Here is a 22,282-nt window from a genome sequence, read left to right as displayed (position 1 = left end):
CCATCACTTTCTCTTTATGTATTGGACAGGCTGGATTTTATATGACAAACGGTCCCCCTTTTCCAGCTAGCTATTTAATAGCCACATAAAATCCCCCCCCCCCCCCCCGGTCTTGGTGTTTATCCCATGTTCTCAGTTGCGTAGTTTGTGACACGTTTTCTCTGTACGTCTCAAAGATTGAAACAAAATACCCTCAACGTTTGCCCCACTTTTACTCTAGTTGTCTACTTCTAATTGAATATGCCCCTGAGAGCTTTCCCTGTTTCTGTGATTATAAATTACGAAGAAACTCTCAGATTTACACCTTTTCTCAGATTCCTGAATATGGATCTAAAACGTTTGCCAATGTTGCCCATTTCCGCTCTATTCATTGACCAAATAGTGGTGGGAAATACACTCAGCTTTTACCTCCTATCAACGACTGCTATAAAATCCCTCTCATTTTCCACTTTCCTCTCTATAATTTGCATAAATGGATCCAAAATCCCTCAGATTTCCACCCTTTCTCTTTCATTTTGAACACTGATCTCAATCTCAGGTTTCCCTCCTACTATGTCATTATCAAATGTCAATTAAAAATCCTCTCGGGTTTGGGGCTGTTCCCCATGTCTCTAAATCCCAGCAACTTCTCCTTCCTTGGGGGGAACCTGTCGCCCTGAGTCCTTCTCCATCCTGGTTGGGAAATTAACCCCCCTGCAACAATGATCGTCTTTCCCTCTCCTTTGAGAATCATTTGTTCCCTCCTTTATCTCTGTTAAAAATGTTTGCTGATAAAAGAGACTAGCCATATACTCAATACCCATTAAAGCCAGAGGCCTCCCCCTGTTTGGGGGATCGGTGGTTCCCAGCTGGTGACAGGAGAGTTGGCTGGACCCTTTTCTTTTCTCCAGCTGGCATGGGATGGGGAGGTCCCTCTGAGTGCAGCGTGGGTCCAGAAGTATCCCAAACCCCATAACAAAGGGTCTCCGTGAGGGGTGGCTTCCCGCAGTGCAAAGATGTAGCCACCTGTGGGGTGGATCCATGGTGGCCATTATTTGCTAGTGACAGAGTATGGAACTTTCTTACTTATTTTGGCCCCTCTGTGCCTTCCCTTCTGCTATTAAAGAAGCGTCCCCGCGAGCTCCCCCTGCCTGTGTGACTGGCTAGCAAGGGGTGGTGATAACTTTCTATCCACTTGTCAGACACTGCGAGGGAACACTGTTGCTGGGGGTGGGGGATGTCTGTGTGGGGAGATTGCAGCGGGAACTGAAGGGGCATTGTAGTAGGGGGAGGCCTCTGGGTGGCTGGGCAGGGGGGACCCTAGTCAGGTTGGTGGGTTCTGGAGGGTTTGGGGTTTCGGGGGGTAGTTCTGATGTGCCCAGCCCTAAGGCTCTGGGTCCTGGAGGTGGGTATCACTGGGGGCCTGTTGGCTGCAGACCAGTGGGGGTGGGGGGTGTCTTGGGGAGGTGGGGCAGGGGGTTAGATGCTGCCTGGTGCTGTGCCAGGGGCTCTGTCTGGGATTGCCCAGCTGGCTCTTGGGACCATTGCCATGCCCAGTGCACAGAGCTGTGGTGGGGCGGTCCCTGGCGCAGAGCGAGGGGTCCTCCTGTAAAGCGTCAGGGGGTCCTGCTGGGAGGAGGAGGGGGTCCCAGGCAAATGGCGTGGCAGATCGTGGTGGAGGGCAGGTGGGGGTGCTAGGCAGTCAATGGGGAAATCCCAGGCAGGCAGTGAGGGACTATAAAATGACTCTACACAAACAGCCCCCCACCCCATTTCTCCTCCCATTTGCAGGAGCAAATCCAGCCATGGGGGAGCAAACAACCCAGGAATGAGAGTTTCCTAGCAGACAGGCATGGAGAGGGCACAGGGAAAAGGAGACAGAGAGACTGAAAGCGTCCGTGGGATAAAAGAGTTTTTAAAAAATGTGTCTGTGGGCTTATCCTGGCAGGAGGGGCCAGGTCTCTGCTGTAATAAAGAGACTGAGCATTTTCTCAGCACGGCAGAATCTAGGATCTCGCTCTGCAGGGAAAGAGCCTGGGGGAAGCGTGATGTGAAATGAACTAATGCCCGTTCCTAAACCTCCACAACGGCCCTTCTCGCCCGGCCAGGCTGCAGAACGACGCTCACGTTTCGTTCCGGTTCATCCCGTCCTCCATGGGACAGGGGAGCGACATGGGTGCAGAGGAGCCAGCTCAGGTAGGGATTACTGGGGGGGTTCTGATTTGTTCCTGCAGGAGGGTGAGGGACAGCAAATACGCCGGAGAGGGGAAGGTTTGCACCGTCTGGTTTGGAGGTTGGAGCGGGGCAGGAAATGCACAGGGTGGAGAAAGGGAGGAGGCCAGGGGGTGGCAGACCTGCTGGGAGTTGTTTAATAAGTGGCCTAGATTTGAGGAAGAGACCCATGAGGTTGGGAGGTGGAAATGCTCCAATTTGGTGAACAGAAAATAACCGAGCTACATGGGGCTGGGAAAAAGGCCCAGACTCCTAGTGCTGGAGCCTGAGCCAGCGAACCAGCGGGTGCCTTGAAATATGAAGGGGGCAGCCACCAGTCAGGCTTAGGGGAGATTCCCCTGCCTCATATCCAGCTCCTGACAAGGAGGAGGGTGTTGGGCTTCCGACAAGAGATCTCTCCCTAGACCTTGCTCGGGGCAGCATCTCCTGGATCAGTCTGTGGCTAGTAGGTGTGTGATGGATCTGCTGGGAGAGAGGAGGGGCTCTCTCTTCGTCCCTCACCCTGGTGTTTCCTGGGTGCTCTGAGCGGGGTGTGGGTGGGCCTCTGTTGACTGCGATCCACCCAGAGTTTCCGTTTGATTGGCTCCTCTCCCCCACGAATAGTGGGGCTGTGAGTGGGGCAGCAGATCCTGAGTGTGGGGCTCTTGCTCTTTCAGGGGCCGGTGACCTTCGAGGAGGTGGCTGTGTATTTCACCAGGGAAGAGGGGGCTCTGCTGGACCCCGCTCAGAGAGCCCTCTACAGAGACGTCATGCAGGAGACCTATGAGACTGTGACCTCGCTGGGTAAGGGTTCCCGTCCCCTTGGTTCTTGGAGGGGGAAATGAAGAGATGAGGTTCACCCCACCCCTGAAATGCCACCTCTGCTCTGTCCTGTTCCAGCATCACCCCAGCATGCCAGTGACACACACACGACCAGAGACCCTCCCCGGCTGCAGAACACTGTGGGGACAGAGCACAGGGGCAGTACCGCACAGTGTCCAATATCTCCTGTTTGCACAAGTAAAACTGGGGGGGTTAGGTCCAGCATAACGAACAGAAGCTTCCGACCCCTGGCCTTCTCTCAAACCCTGAGTCTTCTCCACCCAGACCAGAATGTGCTTGGGGTGTAAGAAGCAGGCTGCTGGAGTCAGGGCTGCTGGTCCAGGGTTACTGATCACACAGACACTCGGGGCGTCCTTGAATGCTGGCTGGGGGAATCTAGACAAGGGAGCTCCAGCATCAGAACATTGAAACTCACCCAGGACTACAGATGACACAACTCCTCACCGCTCCGGATTGCCCCCGTGCATGGGAAAATGGCCTAGGTTGCTGGTGAAAATCCTTGAGACCTGGAGAGTTGCTCCCCCCATCCCCATGTGCAATAGCCACAATCTCTCTTCTCTGCAGACTTGGTTTTTTGAGTCCCTCATTCCTGAAGTCACATGACCCCGATTCTAATTCTTATTTTTCACATTCTGCTTTTCTAGACTTTTTAGAGTCTGTTGCTTCTGAATGCTAGTTTCTAATTTCCCAGTGTTCTCCACACCCAGGGATTTTCCTACTCCCTCCCATTGCACTGGACTCACTAGGTTCCCTAGTATTTAAAAACGGCCACACTGGGACAGACCAAAGGTGCATCTAGCCCAGTGTCCTGTCTTCCGACAGTGACCAGTGCCAGGTGTCCCAGAGGGAATGAACAGAACAGAGAATCATGAAGTGATTCCTCTCCTGTCACCCATTCACAGCTTACGACAAACAGAAGTTAGGGACACCATCCCTGCCCATCCTGGCTCATAACCATTCACGGACCTGTCCTCGATAGATTTCTCATGGTGGTTTTTTTTTTTTTTTTTTGTAACCCTATTATAATCTTGGCCTTCACAACGTCCTCTGGCAAGGAGTTCCCCAGGTTGACTGTGCGTTGTGTGAAGAAATACTTCCTTTTGTTTCTTTTAAACCTGCTGCCTAATAATTTCATTGGGTGATTCCTAGTCCTTGGGTTATGAGAAGGAGTAAGTAACACTTCCTTATCTACTTTCTCCACAGCAGTCTTGATTTTATCGACCTCTCTCATATCCCCCCTTTGCCTCTTTTCCAAGCTGAAAAGTCCCAGTCTTTTTCATCTTTCCCCATACAGAAGAGTTTCATACCTGTAATCATTTGGGTTGCCCTTTTCTGAACCTTTTCCAATTCCAAGATATCTTTTTTTGAGATGGGGCAACCACATCTGCATGCTGTATTCGAGATGTGGGTGTACCATGGCTTTATATAGAGGCGATATGATATTTTCTGTCTTATTATCTATCCATTTCAGAATGATTCCCAACGTTCTCTTTGCTTTTTGACTGCCGTGGCACACTGAGTTGATGTTTTCAGAGAACTGTGCACAGTGACTCCAAGATCCCTCTGTTGAGTGGAAACAGCTCATTTAGACCCCATCATTTTATATGTGTAGTTGGGATTATGTTTTCCAGTGGGCTGCAGTATGGTGCTATCCTGACATCTAGTACTGCTGAGATCCTGCATTCAGTGATATCCCTGCCCTTCCTGTTCCCTTTCTCATAAAACAAGAAGAGCATCCACATGCGTATTTACCTTCATTCCTTCAGCGGTCCTCATGAGAATCCCTGATCGGTTCCAAAGTGTATTAAAACCTTTCTTAAAGGGTTAACTCTTGGTGGTTATCAGGTCCTGTGAGTTTGTAGCCCAGAAAGACCCCCCTCAGTCAGCTCAAACTCAGCTGTTTATCCCCCAAAAATCTGTTGTCTTCAGTCTCCTGAATGAGGGGAAATCTGTCACTACCCCTTTCTGCGTTGGGTAAAGCTTCAAAAGGTGGAGCTCTGCAAAACCAGCCTTGAGATCTGGCATTCATCACCCCGTAGTGATACCAGATTGCACAGGAAACCCATCCCGCAGCCCTTCCTGGTATCATCTGGCGCATCTCGGCATCATAGTCTGTGAAGAATTCATGCTTTCAAGGGCTGGCTTAGATATACAGATAACAGTCCTAATTAGGGCAAGAGTCTGCAGGCAATGAAAAGAGGGTAATTGACAAACGTGAGCAATATCTAATCCTTTAAAGCCTGAAAGTGCCTTGGGGGGAGGGACAGGAGCCATCTGTGTGGGGGAGGTGGGGCCCAGACACTGGGCATTGAGAGCCTAGAGCCAGCTGTGTGCTGGAGAGACGGGGCATGAACCAGCTGTGTGCTGGGGAGATGAGCAGGGGAGAGATGCTGTGGACACGGCCGCGATCAGGTGTGAGTGCCGTCCTCTCTGCAGCATGATGAGAGAGCCTGGCGTCCCACTGCTGATCCCAGACTTGTATGAGGAGGGAAGAAATTGGCAGCAAGTCTCGACCGCAGCCAGCCTGTGCCCTGGGGAGGAGTCGGGTGTCTCCAGGGAGAAATCTGGGGGGTTGTGACCCTGCATGCCCCACCCACCCTCTGATCAGCAATTCCAGTTATTAACGGTGATTCCAGAAACGAAGAGTAATTTCGGGAAAAAATGCAGTCCTAGCGACAATTTCTAGAAAACACTGGCCCTAGTCGTAACATTAAATCCGATAGTCTCAAGATATAGGCCTGTGTTGATCAGATCTGTCGCTCTGCCTTCACGGAGTTCACTCTGCTGGTGGGTTCTACCCCTTCCCCCATTCTGTGTCTGCCTTGTCTATTTAGATTGAAACTTCTTCAGGGCACGGGCCATCAACTCTTCTCGGTTTGTACTGTGCCTAGCAAAATGAGGACCCACTGTTAGTTGGCCCTTAGGCACTAAAGTAATGAATATGATTTATAATAATCATCTCCTGACACTTTGAGCCAAGGAAGCCGGCCTTGGGATGTTACTACTTAAAAGTGAGCTGGGCTTAAAAGCATGGAATATTCTTTGTGACAAGTATCCCACAAATTCCACTGACCTCCCTTGGTTTCTTTGCCTTGAGCAGGGTTTCCAGTTTCCAGAACTGACGTCATCTCGCAGCTGGAACGAGGGGTGGAGCCGTGGGTCCCAGACCTTCATGGCTTTGAGAAAAAAGTGCTCCCGAGAGCTGCCTTCTCAGGTGAGGCATTGGTTAAACCAACCCCAAAACTGTCGGTGAATACAGGAAACATTTGGGATGCCCTACAAAGACCTTGTGAGCTCTCCAAGTTGAGGATTGTTCCCTGCAGATGTGGAATCATTAGGCAGAGGTCACTCATGGCTTCCCACCTATCCTGACTGACAACTGGCAGCAGGTCCCTCCCCAATCTCGCTGTCCCCTGAGATTTCTTCTGAGATACGGACCCAGAACTGATCCCTTCCTTTCTCTCCTCTGGGGAAGGTTTAAGGGAAAATCAGCTCCTGAGAGGTTTGATCTGTCCTGTACGCATTTTGGTTTCTTCATCCCTTTTTCCATTCTTCTCTCTGAGATTTCCTTTCTCTCTGGCGCAGGCAGAGACTTACGTCTGGATTCTCTCTGTCTCCCATCAGATGTTGGGATGGTGAGTGAAAACGAGGAGGAACCCCAGCAGGAAGATGCTGAGCGAGTAGAAGCACATGGGATGTTCTCAGGAAGGTCCAAAGGGAATGATTCTGGGAGCTATGCACGCCCAGAAAAAACAAAAGGCTGTGAGAGTCAGCAGAGGCCAGAGGAAAACTTCAGTAGCCAGTCAGACCTTATTACACGTGAGAGAATGAACTTGGAAGGAACACGCTACACATGCCTTGAGTGTGGGAAAAGCTTCAAAGGGAGCTCTGACCTTCTCACACATCAGAGAATCCACACGGGTGAGAAACCTTACGCATGCAGTGTGTGTGGGAAATGCTTCAAGCGGAGCTCACACCTCATTGCACATAAGAGAATCCACATAGATGAGAAAGCTTATGGCTGCCCTGAGTGTGGGAAACACTTCAAGCAGAGCTCACACCTTATTACACATCGGAAAATCCACACGGGTGAGAAACCTTATGGATGCCCTGAGTGTGGGAAACACTTCATTGACAGTTCATCCCTCCTCTCACATCAGCGAATCCACACAGAAGAGAGGCCCTACACATGCTCTGAGTGCGGGAAAAGCTTCAATCAGAGCTCAACCCTTACTGCGCATCAGCGAATCCACAAGGGTGAGAAACCTTATGGATGCCCTGAGTGTGGGAAACACTTCATTGATAGTTCAGCCCTCATCACACATCAGCGAATCCACACAGGAGAGAGGCCCTACACATGCTCTGAGTGTGGGAAAAGCTTTAATCAGAGCTCTGTACTGAGCACACATAGAAGAATCCCACGGGTGAGAAACCTTATGGATGCTCTGAGTGTGGGAAACGCTTCAATCGGAGCTCATACCTTATCATACATCGAAGAATCCATACGGGTGAGAAACCTTATGGATGCCGTGAGTGTGGGAAACACTTCAATCAAAGCTCAGCCCTTATGACACATCAGCGAATCCACACAGGAGAGACGCCCTACACATGCTCTGAGTGTGGGAAAAGCTTCAAGCAGAGCTCAACCCTTATTAGACATCAGAAAATCCACATGGGAGTGATCTGTAACAAATGCCTTGACTAGGGCTGGCCAAAGGTGGTTTGTTTTTTTTTTAAATCACATTTGCTAATTCCCACTCAGTGATCTGAGCTCCATCTTCACCGTGGTTACTCAGCTCCCGCAGATGAGTTGCCTGCTTCTGCCTTTTGCAGCTCACCCTTCTTTGGGGTCAGTCCTGTGATCTTTTCTATCAACTCCTTTCCTTTTGAGTCGAAGGAGCGTGTGTCCCTCCAGTCAGGAATGTTCATCAGCTCCAGGTGGGGGAGAGAGGTTTGTTCCCAACAAGCTACACTGAGGCAAAAACTACCCGTGCCGTACATCCACTAGGACTGCACATGGCGTCGGCTGCTCAAGTTAGTGATCTTCGTGTTAAAAGACAACTACAGTTGTCGTGCAGATGCAGCCGAGGTGCAGTGGTTGGCATTAGCTTTCCCCTTGACCTGACCTAAACTCCGTCACTTTTCCTAGTCTAAACAAACCCTGACCATCACAGTTATACTGTTCCCCCATTTAAAAACAATTGTTAGTCATCAAGTTCCCCCACCAGGAACATATTGTTTCATTCCCAGTTGTCACAGTTCATCAGAGCAATGTTGCTTCAGGTTTTCCTGAAGGCAGATATTTTTACTACCGTTTTCCTCCCTTAAAATATATTGAAGTATAGCAAAGAGCAGGAACAGGGAAGGGATAGAGAAAAATGTCTTTTCCCCTCTGTAACAACAGAAGAACATCGGGTAAATCAGAGGGATTCTCCGTCGCCATCCCAATCCCCCTGTTGTTCAATTGGTAAGGTCAATATTTCCCGAAGGGGCTGGGAAGAGGATTCCCTAGTAAATGATTTGGAACTAAGCAAAACACCCATTCATTTGCCTCCCAAAGCAGTTGTGGCCCATGCCCTGCAGGAGGTTGCTCCTGAAGATCTCCCCTTCCTAATCAGGTGCATGTTGCCTATTTGGGAAATGCAATCCCTATCTAGGTAGAGATGGGAAAAATGGAAGTGACATTTCTGTTCAGCTCACTCCTGGGAGATGCTGTAAATGTGTAGGAAATGAAATCCATGAGGAATGTGATGGAGCTGCAGAAAGACACCCATTTTGAGTAGATACCTGACATTTGGTGTCTTACAGGGATTCTAAGCCGCACCTGAATTTAGTCCCTTATTTAAATCTGTGCCACCAGATTAAAGAAACAAAAGGGCATATTTGGGGGAGTTATACCTCAGTATCGCTGCTGGTATGTTGTGTGGTTGGTGAAGAATTCTACACCAGAGAAGTGTAAAATTGCTACAACTCAGGTCAAAGATTTGACAAGAACTCAGGTAGAAATGACAGGTACGAGTGGTTGATTTTCACCCCAGAGATGGACGGTCTGGTGACCTGTGGCCGGGGTAAACTGTTTTTAGAACGCTGCTCCCTAGTGAAGTGGCATTGCTCACACTTCTACAGGATGCCGTGATGAAACTGGGAACAACTGTCTTTTACCATTTGGATCCAAAGTTTCCTGAAGCACAGAGACAAACAGCTGATTCCTTCAGAGACATCCCATGCCTATGGGTCCCAAAGTGGCTGCCTTGCTGGACAAGAAGCACTTCCGTGTTGGTTAAATGATGGTAGCCAATGAGGGAATGTAACAGATTCCAAGTTCAGACTGCAGGATACATGAATGCTGAGTCCAGAGTCTGTGGTTTGGTCTCTTAGTTTTGCTCTTGAGTCTAATGCCTTTGTCTCACTTCTCCGCCTCCTGCTACTCTGAAAGATTAGAAAGTGTGAAAGTAGAGCACAGGTGGTTTTTCTCACGATGCAGCCTTCCCACGTAGCGTGAGACCCCTTCCACCCACACTTCTGGGAGAAGACCCAGGGAGAAATGAAGCCTCAGAAATGGAAGGCTCCTAGGTTACGGTAGAATGTGACTTCACACAGAGCTCACTGGGTGAAAATGGGAATTAAGAGAAAACTGCCCTAAAGGTTTATAGTTTGTAATCTTTGAATAAATTGTTACCAGCAACAAGAAAATTACACATGAAGTTTATTAGTGTAACGTAAGAGGCTGATTCTGTGATCACTTTCAGTGTTACAGTATAATTTAGGTTTTCTTCTAGCCCCCTCCTACTACATAGGAAATGGTGGCTAATCCTGCAATTAAAACCTGCCTCCAAAGGAATGAGAGTGGGGGAACATGTGAGAGAAATAGCGTGTAAGAGAATAGAGACCCAGTATAGCCTGGAATGATTTCTATTTCAAATGGAATTTATTTGGATAAATTTGAAAATAAATCTTCTGTTGGGAGGAAAATTACTTGAGACAAGATGTGGAACCTTTTCCCCAGTGAGAGGGGAACAGCCAGAGAGTTCCCCAGGGCTCTTGTTCGCAAAGCAAAGATGTCACCTTAGGCAGGAGATGTCAAGATCTACAATGGTGATGGGCGTGTGATGGGAGCTTTTCTGGGTGGTTGTTGTTTGGTTGGTTTTTTTCATGTAATTTTTGTTTTGTTTTTGCAACCAGTTATTTTTATAGGTGCTGAGGCCCCTTCTCCTTTTGAGCACAGCTCTTTAACCCTCAGGCCTGGCTCTGGAAACCTCAGAACCGGCTTTGTGTTTTTTTCATGTTTGCTATCTTTGGGGTTCGCACATCCACACGACATGCGGTTCACAGCAACGGATACTTTGAGAAACGTGCTGGGCGAAGCAGGTCTTTTCCAAACTGAGATTGGCCCAAAGTCTGCCTCAATTCAGCTGGATTGGGACACGTCTGTGTCAAAGGAGTGGTTCACACCTGATTTGCCCAGAGACCTCAGGGGAGGGGTGGTAAGATATAGGATAAGTAGGAATTGACAACAATGAAGTTAAATATAAAGGTGAAAGACCCTCACCTGGCAGGTCAACAAGCCTGTTCTGTTCATTCCCTCCAGTGCATCTAGCACTGGTCACTCTCAAGTAGCACACTGGGCTTGATGGACCATTGGTCTGACCCAGTCTATGACCCGTGTTGGGTTCTTATATAAGCCCTCTACGGCCTTGTCTACACTGGCAAATTTCTGCACAGGAAAGCAGCTTTCTGCGGTGCAACTCCCGAGGTGCACACACAGATTTCATGATGCATGATAGAAAGGGGCCATGACAGGGACACACTGCAGTGCAGGGTCAAAGTGAAGGAGGTATGGCCCGCCTACCACAAGGTGCAGGAGGCAAACGGCTGCTCCATATTGGGGGCTAACTAACCCCAGCATCACAGCAAGAATCTACCTAGCACCTGGAGAAAAAATATAAATGAGAGTCAAAGACACCCCCACGTGGCCTGTCTCTTCCCCAATCTCAACACCCGGAAGATTGTCTGGAAGACTCAGAATTTGAACTGCGGAGATTGGTCCCAGGCTGAGAGGGAATTCAGTCTGTGTTTTAAGAACTCAACATTGCCTGGAGCAACCAGTGAGTGAGAAAAGCTGTTTGATCCAATTCTTGCTTAGTATATTCAAATTAGAGTTCAGACTGAGAGTCTATTTCCATTTGTTACGTAACCACTTTTGACCTCTGTGACCAACACTTATACTGAGTTAAAATCTAACTTTCTGTAGTTAATAAACTTATTTTAATATTTGATACTTACTCCTGAGTTTGTCCAAAGTGCTTGGGAAAGTTGCTCACATGACAAAGGCTGGTGCGTGTCCAGTTTATTTTTGATGAAGTGGCGAACTCATTAATGAGCTTACACTTTTCAAGAGCAGGCCGTGAGCCGTGTGAGATGGTACATTTCTGAGGTGCAAGGCTGAGGGCTGGGGAGATACGCTGGTGTCTCTGGACAATTGAGGAGTGGCTTGTAGAGCATTCCTGCAACTTAGCTGGGTGCTTTGCTGCATGTTGTTGACCAAATGATCGTAGAACCCTAGGATATCGGGGTCGGAAGGGACCTCAGGAGGTGTCTAGTCCAACCCCCTGCCCAGAGCAGGACCAGTCCCAACTCAATCATCCCAGCCAGGGCTTTGTCAAGCCTGACCTTAAAAACTTCTAAGGAAGGGGATTCCACCACCTCCCTAGGTAACGCATTCCAGTGTTTCACCACCCTCCTAGTGAAAAAGTTTTTCCTAATATCCAACCTAATTCTCCCCCACTGCAACTTGACCATTACTCCTTGTCCTGTCATCTGCTATCACTGAGAATAGTCTAGATCCATCCTCTTTGGATCCACCTTTCAGGTAGTTAAAAGCAGCTATCAAATCCCCCCTCGTTCTTCTCTTCCGTAGACTAAACTATCCCAGTTCCCTCAGCCTCTCCTCATAAGTCATGTGTTCCAGACCCCTAATCATTTTTGTTGCCCTTCGCTGGACTCTCTCCAATTTATCCACATCCTTCTTGTAGTGTGGGGCCCAAAACTGGACACAGTACTCCAGATGAGGCCTCACCAATGTCGAATAGAGGGGAACGATCACGTCCCTCGATCTGCTGGCTATGCCCCTACTTATACATCCCAAAATGCCATTGGCTTTCTTGGCAACAAGGGCACACTGTTGACTCATATCCAGCTTCTCGTCCACTGTCACCCCTAGGTCCTTCTCTGCAGAACTGCTGCCTAGCCATTGAGTCCCTAGTCTGTAGCGGTACGTTGGATTCTTCCGTCCTAAGTGCAGGACTCTGCACTCGTCCTTGTTGAACCTCATCAGATTTCTTTTGGCCCAATCCTCCAATTTGTCTAGGTCCCTCTGTATCCTATCCCTACCCTCCAGCGTATCTACCTCTCCTCCCAGTTTAGTGTCATCCGCAAACTTGCTGAGGGTGCAATCCACACCATCCTCCAGATCATTTATGAAGATATTGAACAAAACCAGCCCCAGGACCGACCCCTGGGGCACTCCGCTAGATACCGACTGCCAACTAGACTTGGAGCCATTGATCACTACCCATTGAGCCCGACAATCTAGCCAACTTTCTACCCACCTTCTAGTGCATCCATCCAGCTCATACTTCTTTCACTTGCTGACAAGAATACTGTGGGAGACCGTGTCAAAAGCTTTGCTAAAGTCAGAAATAACACATCTACTGCTTTCCCTTCATCCACAGAACCAGTGATGTCATCATAGAAGGCAATTAGATTAGTCAGGCATGACTTTCCCTTGGTGAATCCATGCTGACTGTTCCTGATCACTTTCCTCTCCTCTAAGTGCTTCAGAATTGATTCCTTGAGGACCTGCTCCATGATTTTTCTGGGGACTGAGGTGAGGCTGACTGGCCTGTAGTTCCCAGGATCCTCCTTCTTCCCTTTTTTAAAGATTGGCACTACATTAGCCTTTTTCCAGTCGTCCAGGACTTCCCCCGATCGCCACGAGTTTTCAAAGATAATGGCCAATGGCTCTGCAATCACATCCGCCAATTCCTTTAGCACTCTCGGATGCAACACGTCCGGCCCCATGGACTTGTGCACATCCAGCTTTTCTAAATAGTCCCGAACCACTTCTTTCTCCACAGAGGGCTGGCCACCTCCTCCCCATGTTGTGCTGCCCAATGCAGTGGTCTGGGAGCTGACCTCGTGAAGACAGAGGCAAAAAAAGCATTGAGTACATTAGCTTTTTCCACATCCTCTGTCACTAGGTTGCCTCCCTCATTCAGTAAGGGGCCCACACTTTCCTTGGCTTTCTTCTTGTTGCCAACATACCAGAAGAAACCCTTCTTGTTACTCTTAATATCTCTCGCTAGCTACAACTCGAGGTGTGATTTAGCCTTTTTGATTTCATTCGTACAGGCCCGAGCACTATCCCATGGTGAAAGAATCCAAAGCCTTCTCTCCGACACCTGCGTAGCCATTTGTTGACTTCCACCATTCGACGGTCTCTACCCTGTCCTTTTCCTTCCACGGGGAGGATGGACGAGAACACCACTTGCACCTCAAACTCCTTTATCCTTCTTCCCAGAGCCACGTAGTCTGCAGTGATCCGCTCAAGGTCATTCTTGGCAGTATCATTGGTGCCCACGTGGAGAAGCAGGAAGGGGTAGCAATCCGAGGGCTTGATGAGTCTCAGCAGTCTCTCCATCACATCGTGAATCTTAGCTCCTGGCAAGCAGCAGACTTCTCGGTTTTCCCGGTTGGGATGGCAGATAGATGACTCAGTCCCCCTGAGGAGAGAGTCCCCGACCACCACCACCCGCCTCCTTCTCTTGGGAGCGGTGGTCGTGGAACCCCCAACCCTAGGGCAGTGCATCTCATGCCTTCCAATTGGCGGAGTCTCCTTCTGCTCCCTTCCCTCAGACGTATCATCTGGTCCACTCTCCGCATTAGTACCTGTGGAGAGAACATGAAAACGGTTACTTACCTATACCGGCGTTGCTGGTACATGGACGTTCCCTTTTTTTCTTCTGGAAGTCACATGATGCCAAATTTCTTCACCGTCCTCCTGTCCCCAATGTGCAGTCTGCTCTGAATCTTCAGAACCTTGTGCCCGTAGAAGCATATCGTGACGTCTGTCCAGGAAATCTTCAGTTTCTCTTATGCAACGCAGGGTCGATACCTGTTGCTCCAGACCTTGAACCTTCTCTTCCAATATGGAGATCAGCTTGCACTTTGTACAGACAAAGTCACTTCTGTCCTGTCTCGAAAGGTCATCTGTTAACTCTGCTTTTGACTTCAAACCATGTTGTGCCAAATCATCTTTCACCACCCCTAACTAATTTACAACCCTTCAGCAGCCCTTGCTGAAGCAGCACCAAACTTGAAAGATTCCAGGCAGCTTCCTGTAATGCTACCCTCACTTCGAACCTCTCACAAGCGGACTGAAGTGTCTCCTTTCCCTGGAAGGCATTCAGTCCCCATGGGCAGGGACCTTCTTCCACTACCCATACACCAAGGAGGGTGGGCTCCTCAGCCACCCCCCATTCCTCTGGGTCCCTGAACACTTCCTCCATTTCCTTTTTCATCTTATCCCAGGGTGACCCCTGCACCTGGTATGGGCCCTGGTTCTTCCTTATCCATTTATCCAAAAAATCCTTTACCCTGTCTTGCCAGAACCCACAACTGCCATCACGAGAGTTCGCGAGACCCCCTCCAAGCAGCTGTGCGGACTGTTGGGGAGGGGGGCTTACAGGCTGCCACTCACCTTTCCCATGCGATGCATCCGAGTCAGTCACCGGCACCACGATGTTCGGGGGCTTACCTGTGCTACTCAACTCCAGCTCCATTATTCACGTAGCTGGAGTAGACGTACCTTAGGTTGAGTTCCAGTGGGGCCTACACCTTACTCTTGTTATTGGGGGTAGAGAACAGGGGTCCATTGGAGAGCAATCTGCAGGGTCTTTACTAGACCCGCTAAATCAACCACCGGTGGATCGATCTCAGAGCATCCATCCCTGATGTAGTGTAAACCTTCCCATTGTCACACACAACCTTATTCCCTTGAGCACAATCCAGCCCTACCCCACCCCCTCCCCCCTACACTCCATTGGATACAGCCTCTCGATGACTCACCAAGATGGGGGCTTGTCTCTGCATCTCCCCAACAGGGGAGCAGAGAGCCTAAAGGGCCACAGCAGACAAATGGAGCTCGGCAGGAATGGAAGAGACTTTCCTCCTCTTCTTAAAAGTCTCCTTAACCTCACCAATGAGAAGTTCCAGCACTGGGTGGCTTCAAACCACCAACCGTCCTATCAGCAGCTGAAGGCAGGTCCCAGCTCTATCAGACAGAAGGATACCACCCAGCTCACTTGCATGTGGCCTTTAGCGTGGATTCATTTTGGCTTATACACCCCTCACCCCCATCTGGGCTCCAGCGGTGCAATGGGTTAGCTCCTAGTACTTAGAGAGGAGCAATGCTGAGGTTGTGAGTTCAAGCATCAGCTTTCTTTAAGTAATGGCTTCTGCCATTCATCTTGCCCGGCGGAAAATACAATTCCGGCTCAGAAGACACCCAGGTTCTCTTCGTCTGCAGAGTGCAGGGCAGATTCCACAGATCTACAAGGCTCCATTCTCCACCCGCACCCTGTGTGAGGAGGCATCAAGCAGAGCCCAGAGCACTGCCCATCCTGTGATTCTAGAGCCCCTGACTTCCCCCTCAACCTTTGCTCCCCAAACCACCTTCCTGCACTCCCTCTTGGCTGTGAGATTCAAACCCTGCCTGGCTTTCGATATCTTCATGTGGTTTTTGTCTGTCGGGTTGATGAGCATGTGGGTCCTGTGTGATTTCTGTGGATGCCTTGCATAGTTTTGTGTGCGTGTGTTTGATTTTTGCCGGCAAATTGTTTTTTGCTTCGTATTCTTTTGGAATGTGGTTTTTGTGCTTTCGTCTTGTGTGCTTTTTCTGTATGTTTCATGTGTGGATTTGTTCTTTGTATGTTTTGTGTGGCTTTCCCTTATGTGCATATGTCTCTGTGTGCTGTGTGGGTTTGTGTGTGGGTCTGGTTTTTGTTAATGCCTGCATGGGCCTGTGCAGTGTGTGGTTTTCTCTTTCTCTCTCTGTTTGTATCTTCATGTGTAAATTCACTGGAATGTTTAAAAAGATCCACAGCTTTGCCAATTTTCACCAGGAATTTTTCTCAATCAACAAATTCTCACTTGTTCCCTACCTAAGTGTTCACTCTTGGATGGCATCAAATTAACCTATGAAATTCTGACCTGAAACCTCACCTGCTTTTCAGGGATTCTTCCTTAGACTCAGAGGATCAAAAGCTGGAAAATTCACCTAATTCAGTTTAAAGGCAAAGCTTCACTGAGAGTTGAAATTCCAAGCCCCTATTTACAAAATGAGAAAAAGAACCAGGGGAAGCACTTCTTTTTGGTTCACAAAATAAAGCGTTTGTCATTTAAGGGTTTGTTTCCCATATTTTAAAACCACAAGGGGTCTTCGTAAACACCCAGTCTGACCTCCTGTCTAGCACGGGCCCGAAACCTTCCCCCGAAGAATTCCTTTTCAACTAGAACAGATCCGTTTAAAAAAAACAGATCCACTTTTGATTTGAAAATTTCCAGGAATGGAGAATCCACCAGGACTCTGGGTAAGATTTTCACTGGTTAATTACCTTCCCTGTCAGAAAGCACGCCTTATTTCCAATCTGAATGTGTGCTAGAACCTGATGAGAAAACCTTCCTTCTGTCGAACTCAGCAGAGATTTTCTCATTGACTTGAAATCACAATGTTTCATCTTGATCCCAGATTTTGGTATCAACAAAATGCATTGATTGTATTCTGACATGCAATGTGAAACAAACACCCCTAGTTGGGCAGAGGGATAGAAGTAGGTCAGCCACTGAACCACATTGCCTTTCATCAGTAGCTACCTGAGCAAGGTAGTAACCAGTGGCCAACAGGTGAAAGGCCCATCATTTATGCTTAGAACACGACAGCAGCTAGACCTCAGGAATGGAAGAGGCTAATGGTCAGTTTTGCCAAGATGGTTACTTCCAAAGACTGGTATATAGAGTGGGATGAAAGTTTTTTGCGTGAATATTTTATTTGCTGCAATAATTTGGTTGACCCAAAATGATTTTTTGGTTTTGTTTCAGCAAGAAGACTGACATCTTGGGTCAACCTGAGTGTCTATTACTGTTGTTATAACATTGGTTAGGCTAGCTAGCAAGGGGAAACAAGAATTTGCACCTGTCTATTTGTGGAGATCGAGGTGCACAATGGAAACATGCCCACATTCTGCTCCTAGTCAGTGGGAAGCTTTGATTTTGATATGGTCTCCAAAGCCCTTGCCAAGATCACGTAGAAGATGGGGGAGTCAGGGAAAAAGCGTCAATTTGTTAAAATTGCAAGTGAAGGATAAATTAAGGTGTTTTGCTGTAAAGTCACTTTTCCCTGACTGGGAATTGAACCCAGGCCGTGGCGGTGAGAGCGCCAAATCCTAACCACTAGACCACCAGGGAGAGGATGAGGCTCTTGTTCTTCTCAGCTGTGCTGCACTTCCTTAGGCTATTTTCTGTCCAATTTCTGAAGCTGCTCCTTTGTCCATTCCCTGAGCGGCTAAGAGCAGAGCGGGCAGGAACCCCTGTGCTCAGGGTCACAACCTGAGCCCAACCCAAGCCACTGAAACAAACTCAAATGATGCGTCAGCTTCCTCCACTAGGATCACAGAGCAACACAGACAAAACCCAGGAGGAACAATCCTCCTCTGCCTTCATTGACCCCATTGCAACCCTCTCAGCAGCCGACCTGGGCCTTCTTCTGGGAAGGACATTGAGCTGATAGGAACTTTGGCATAGAGAGCAAGGGAGGGACTTTGCTCCCCCTCCTTGTGACCTGATTGCATTCTGACTCCATGTAACGGGGCTCTGAGCTTTGCCATCTTCTGAATTCTGTGTCCTCAACAAGCAGCCAAAGTGCTGAACCCCCTGGACCCTTCTGCTGGGAGCATGGGGATTGCACAAGAGCTACAAGCCCTTTTTACCTCTCCTTCTCCTCCTCCGCTTCCCTGGACTTTCCCCACCAGTGGTTTCATCAGACTCTGGAGGAATCTAAATCCCTGCAGCTTTCCCTCACCCACCTTGTAAAGCAAACAGTGATTCCCTTCTCTGACACTCCTGGGGCCACATTTTCTTTGAGGAGCTTCTCCCCAGGGGGTCTAATGTCCTGCAAAAATGCAAAATCACTTACTGTGGAATTCTCTCCCCAGAACATCTGAGACAATATTGACTGAAACAATGAACTAACTGTGATCATCTGCCCTTCCTTCAGTTACTTTGGGTTCTGCTGTTGTTCACCATTTCTGAGTGGAGATTTTAAATCACGGCTGTTTCTTTGTTAGCATGTCATGGGCTATTATCAGCAGGAAGAAAAATCACTTTTTGTAGTGGTAATCAGGGTGGCCCATTTCAAACAGTTCTTTGTGAGTTCCGTCCTTGAATGGGCCATTTAGGCATCTGGGGCAAAAATTGGGGATTGGTCCTGCCTTGAGCAGTGGATTGGAGTAGATGACCTCCTGAGGTCCCTTCCAACTCTGTGATTCTGTGAAAGGACATGTCAGAGGGCAGGGGACTTGACAAAGCCCTGGCTGGGATGATTTAGTTGGGGTTGGTCCTGCTTTGAGCAGGGGGTGGGAGTAGATGACCTCCTGAGGTCCCTTCCAACCCTGATCTTCTATGATTTTAAGGCAACCCCCATCTTTTCATGGACTCTGTATATATATCTTCCTGCTGTATTTTCCACTCCATGCATGTGATGAAGTGGGTTTTAGCCCACGAAAGATTACACCCAAATAAATTTGTTAGTCTCCAAGGTGCCACAAGTCCTCCTCATTGTTTTTGCTGATACAGACTAACACGGCTACCACTCTGAAAGGAAATAAGTGTTATTTCAAAGGAAAAGTGATGTTGTCTGTTAAAAGGCAGGCTTTGAAATTTCCATTTGTTATTTTCTCATTCCTCACATCCCGACCCTGCCTAGACAGGAAAGGAGGGGAAATGTGATCATCAGTCAATAGACGTTTCTGACATGAAAAGGGGACATGAGGCTGTTTGCAGTTAGCTGAAACGAAATGAAAGAGGGGGAAACTCCTGTCTGGGAGCTAAATCTGCAGGACAAAAGGTTGGGATTCTTCGAGGCTCATATTTGTTAAATAGCTGACAATCTCCAAACTTATGGTCTATTCCTTCCCTCAAAATTCAGGGTAATCCCCACCTTCCAACCCTAAAGTTTCATGAAAGGAAAAAATAATGAGGAAGAAAGCTTGATAAAGGACTTGGAGTGAATGAAAAGACAAAGAATCAGAAGCAAAAGAAGACACTGTTTCTGCCCGATGACCCGGAGGCCTTTCATGCCTGAGGCGAACGTGGTAATAACTTACACTGCAAAAACCAGTCGTGGCGAGCTTTTGGCCTGTTTAGCAGAGCTTTCTTAGTAGCCACTGTGTCAGCTATTTCAGCGTTTCTCTTTGAAGAAGAGGAACACAAAGAACACCAGTGGCTTCTTTTTGACCTCAAATATCCATCAGAAATGCTACGATAGCTCCTCCAGTTTCCCCTTCTCACCAGGAGACAAAACACAGGAAAGCTCCAAACCAAGAAAGCTCACTTTCACTTCACTTTCCCATGGGCATTTCCCTGCCAGCTCCCTGGCACAGCAATACAAGACACAAGAAATGCAGGAAAATAAAGGTGAGTGAAGGAAACCTGCAGGTACTTCGATCCCTCCAACGTCAGAGGAAACCATTTGTGGGGAAGGGTCCGGCTTACCAAGGAGGACAAAGAGATGAAACATGGACTCGCCGATGCTGTGCAAAACATCATGATCCCAGAGCCCATGTGATGCGAGGGTCAGCACTTTCGCTGCTTCCTGCCTGCGCAGAGGTGACAAACTGGGGGCAGCCAAAGCTGGGAAACCTGATTATAGACACTGAGTCAGAATGCTATCTGCTCACGTCAAGTGGAAGCAAATCCCCTCCCTGGCTTTCTATGCCAAAATTATAATCAGCGGAGTGGTTTCCCTGGACAAGCCACTAGGTAGGCGGAAGAAGAAGCGGAGAGGGATGCGGTGAGGTAAATGAAAGCAGAGGAGGATTGTTCCTCTTTTGTGTTGCTCTTGGGATTCTGATGGAGGAACCTAAAGCATAATTTGAGCTTGTTTCAAAGCTTTTGCTTGAGCTCAGGTTATGAGCACAGGGGTTCCTTCACTCTCTGTTCTTGTCCCTTCTGAAATGGGGAATGGACCATTTCCTAAACTGGAGAGCAAGTAGCCTTAGAAAGCATAGAGGAGCTGAACCAAAAAACCCTACATTGCCCCCCCTTATGGTCTACTGCAGGGGTAGTCAGCTATTTTTTGTCAAGGTCCAAATTTCTCGGTCAAGATATACTCAAGGTCCAGACTCCAGAGAAAATCATTTTAAAAAATCGTAATAATAAGTAAATAAAAAGATTTCAGGGTCCATGAAAAATTTCTGGCTGTCTAGAGTTGGCCCGTGGTACACCTGTTGAGTACCCTTGGTCTACTGGTTAGGACTCTCATTGATGCTGCCTTGGTTCCATCCTCAGTCAGGGAAAGAAACTTCTCGACACAATTCTCCATTCAGTCTTCACTGCAAATTAAAAAAAACTCTGAACTTTCACCCCAATAGCTTATTATCTGGCCATTTTCTGCCCTGTCCCATATAAACACCAAAAGGGGCCTTTTTAAAAACCAAACACTTTGAGATCGGGGAGAACTGGCTGACTCCAGCTGCCCATCTCTATTCACTTGTGTGCCGAATTGAATGAATCTCTTTGGATACACAGCAATCGTGAAGCATAAATCTGCTTCAGTGGATACACTGGAAGTGATATTGTCTAAATAACACCTGGCTTTTTTCAAAACCAGCAATAGCCACAAGAGGTCCCAGAATCGTCTGAGATTGGCTCTAGCTGACAAAGGGGCCCATTTTTCAGCGAGGAATTAATCTTCTTTGTTCCATTTTCTCTGCTTTGAGGCTATTTCCGCTTTTCTCAGGTAGTGTGGCGAGCAAACGCGCAGGTGGGTGAGATAATATCTTTCACTGGGCCAGCTTCTGTTGGGGACAAAGACAAGCTTTTCTGGGACCTGCATGGCCACAACTACATAGCAAATGCTCATAAGACATTAATTAGTTCTTCTTTCACTCTCGAATGCATCACTTTTGGTGTGACACCAAGAAACTATTTCTTAGCCCGCGTAACCGTTTCTTCTCCACATGTTGAGATTATCTTTGGGCTGTAATGCCATCACGTATTAAAATTCCAAATGGCCAATTAGCAAGCACCAGAATAAAGAATAGACAATTATTAATCTGCCTCACCCCTCGCCCTGCCCAGGATCTCTGCATTGGTTTAGGAAAGATTTTCACATAGATATTTGCAAATTGGGAAGTTTTAAATTGTGTCAGCTTCCGTCTAGAAAGAGAGAGTGGTAAGCTAAATTGCTCCAACACAGATTTCCCCATCTATGTGAGAGAAAGAATTAGAAAGAAGTAAGGAAAGTGAATCCAAGGTAAATGATTCTGACCTTTCCTTTGAAATGCTCTTTGCAATAAATCAGTGAATATTCCCATAAGTAAACTCCTGTAAGTGACAGAAAGGAGGGCATGGGGAAAGGCTGTCAAATGTTGTGTTAAACTTCAATTCATGAGCAAAATTGTGTGGCAATTAAATTACAACCCTAAAATATCGTAAAAGGATAGAATAACGAACAAAAAGTGTGGGAAATACGGGTGTATTTCAGCAAAGGGCTTGGAATGGAGGAAGACCAAAACTGATCAGTCGGGGGAAAAGGCACTGTTTCTGCCTAGTTTTAAGCCAGGGATATTTTGCGTGTGAAGCAAACATGATAACCACCACACTACACTACAATCCACGACAGAAACCAGTTGTGCCCAGCTTTGGATGTCCCCTCCTAAGGCTTTCTCAGCTGCCAGTGTATATCCGCTCCCTCAGTTCCCCTTTGAAGAACAGGACAACAAAGAACTTACTTTCCAAACTCAGACAGGCATCAGAAAAGCTGCAATGTCTCATCCAATTTGCCCTTCTCACAATGAGGCCAAAACGCAGGCAAATCTCGGAAGCAAGAAACCTCACATCCACTCCACTCCTCCATGGACATTTCCCTGCCAGCTCCTCGGGAGCAACCAGAAGACAAGAAACCAAAAAGCAG

At 47.9% G+C, this 22,282-nt stretch overlaps 1 protein-coding gene and 1 non-coding gene across 2 annotated transcripts in view; both read right to left on the bottom strand.

The window, feature by feature from the left end:
- Window positions 1-22,282, bottom strand: part of LOC141978952 (uncharacterized) — a 189,967-nt gene that overhangs the window by 73,432 nt on the left and 94,253 nt on the right. The gene's annotated exons all lie outside the window — the stretch shown is intronic.
- On the bottom strand, window positions 17,485-17,556 carry TRNAE-CUC (transfer RNA glutamic acid (anticodon CUC)). Its single transcript has one exon. It is a non-coding gene; the product is annotated as a tRNA-Glu (tRNA).

Source organism: Natator depressus, chromosome 28 (genome assembly GCF_965152275.1).
Source record: "Natator depressus isolate rNatDep1 chromosome 28, rNatDep2.hap1, whole genome shotgun sequence".
NCBI classification, from domain to species: Eukaryota; Metazoa; Chordata; order Testudines; family Cheloniidae; genus Natator; species Natator depressus.
The sequence above is the reverse complement of the archived record's forward strand: the minus strand, read 5'-3'. Positions and strand labels throughout refer to the sequence as shown.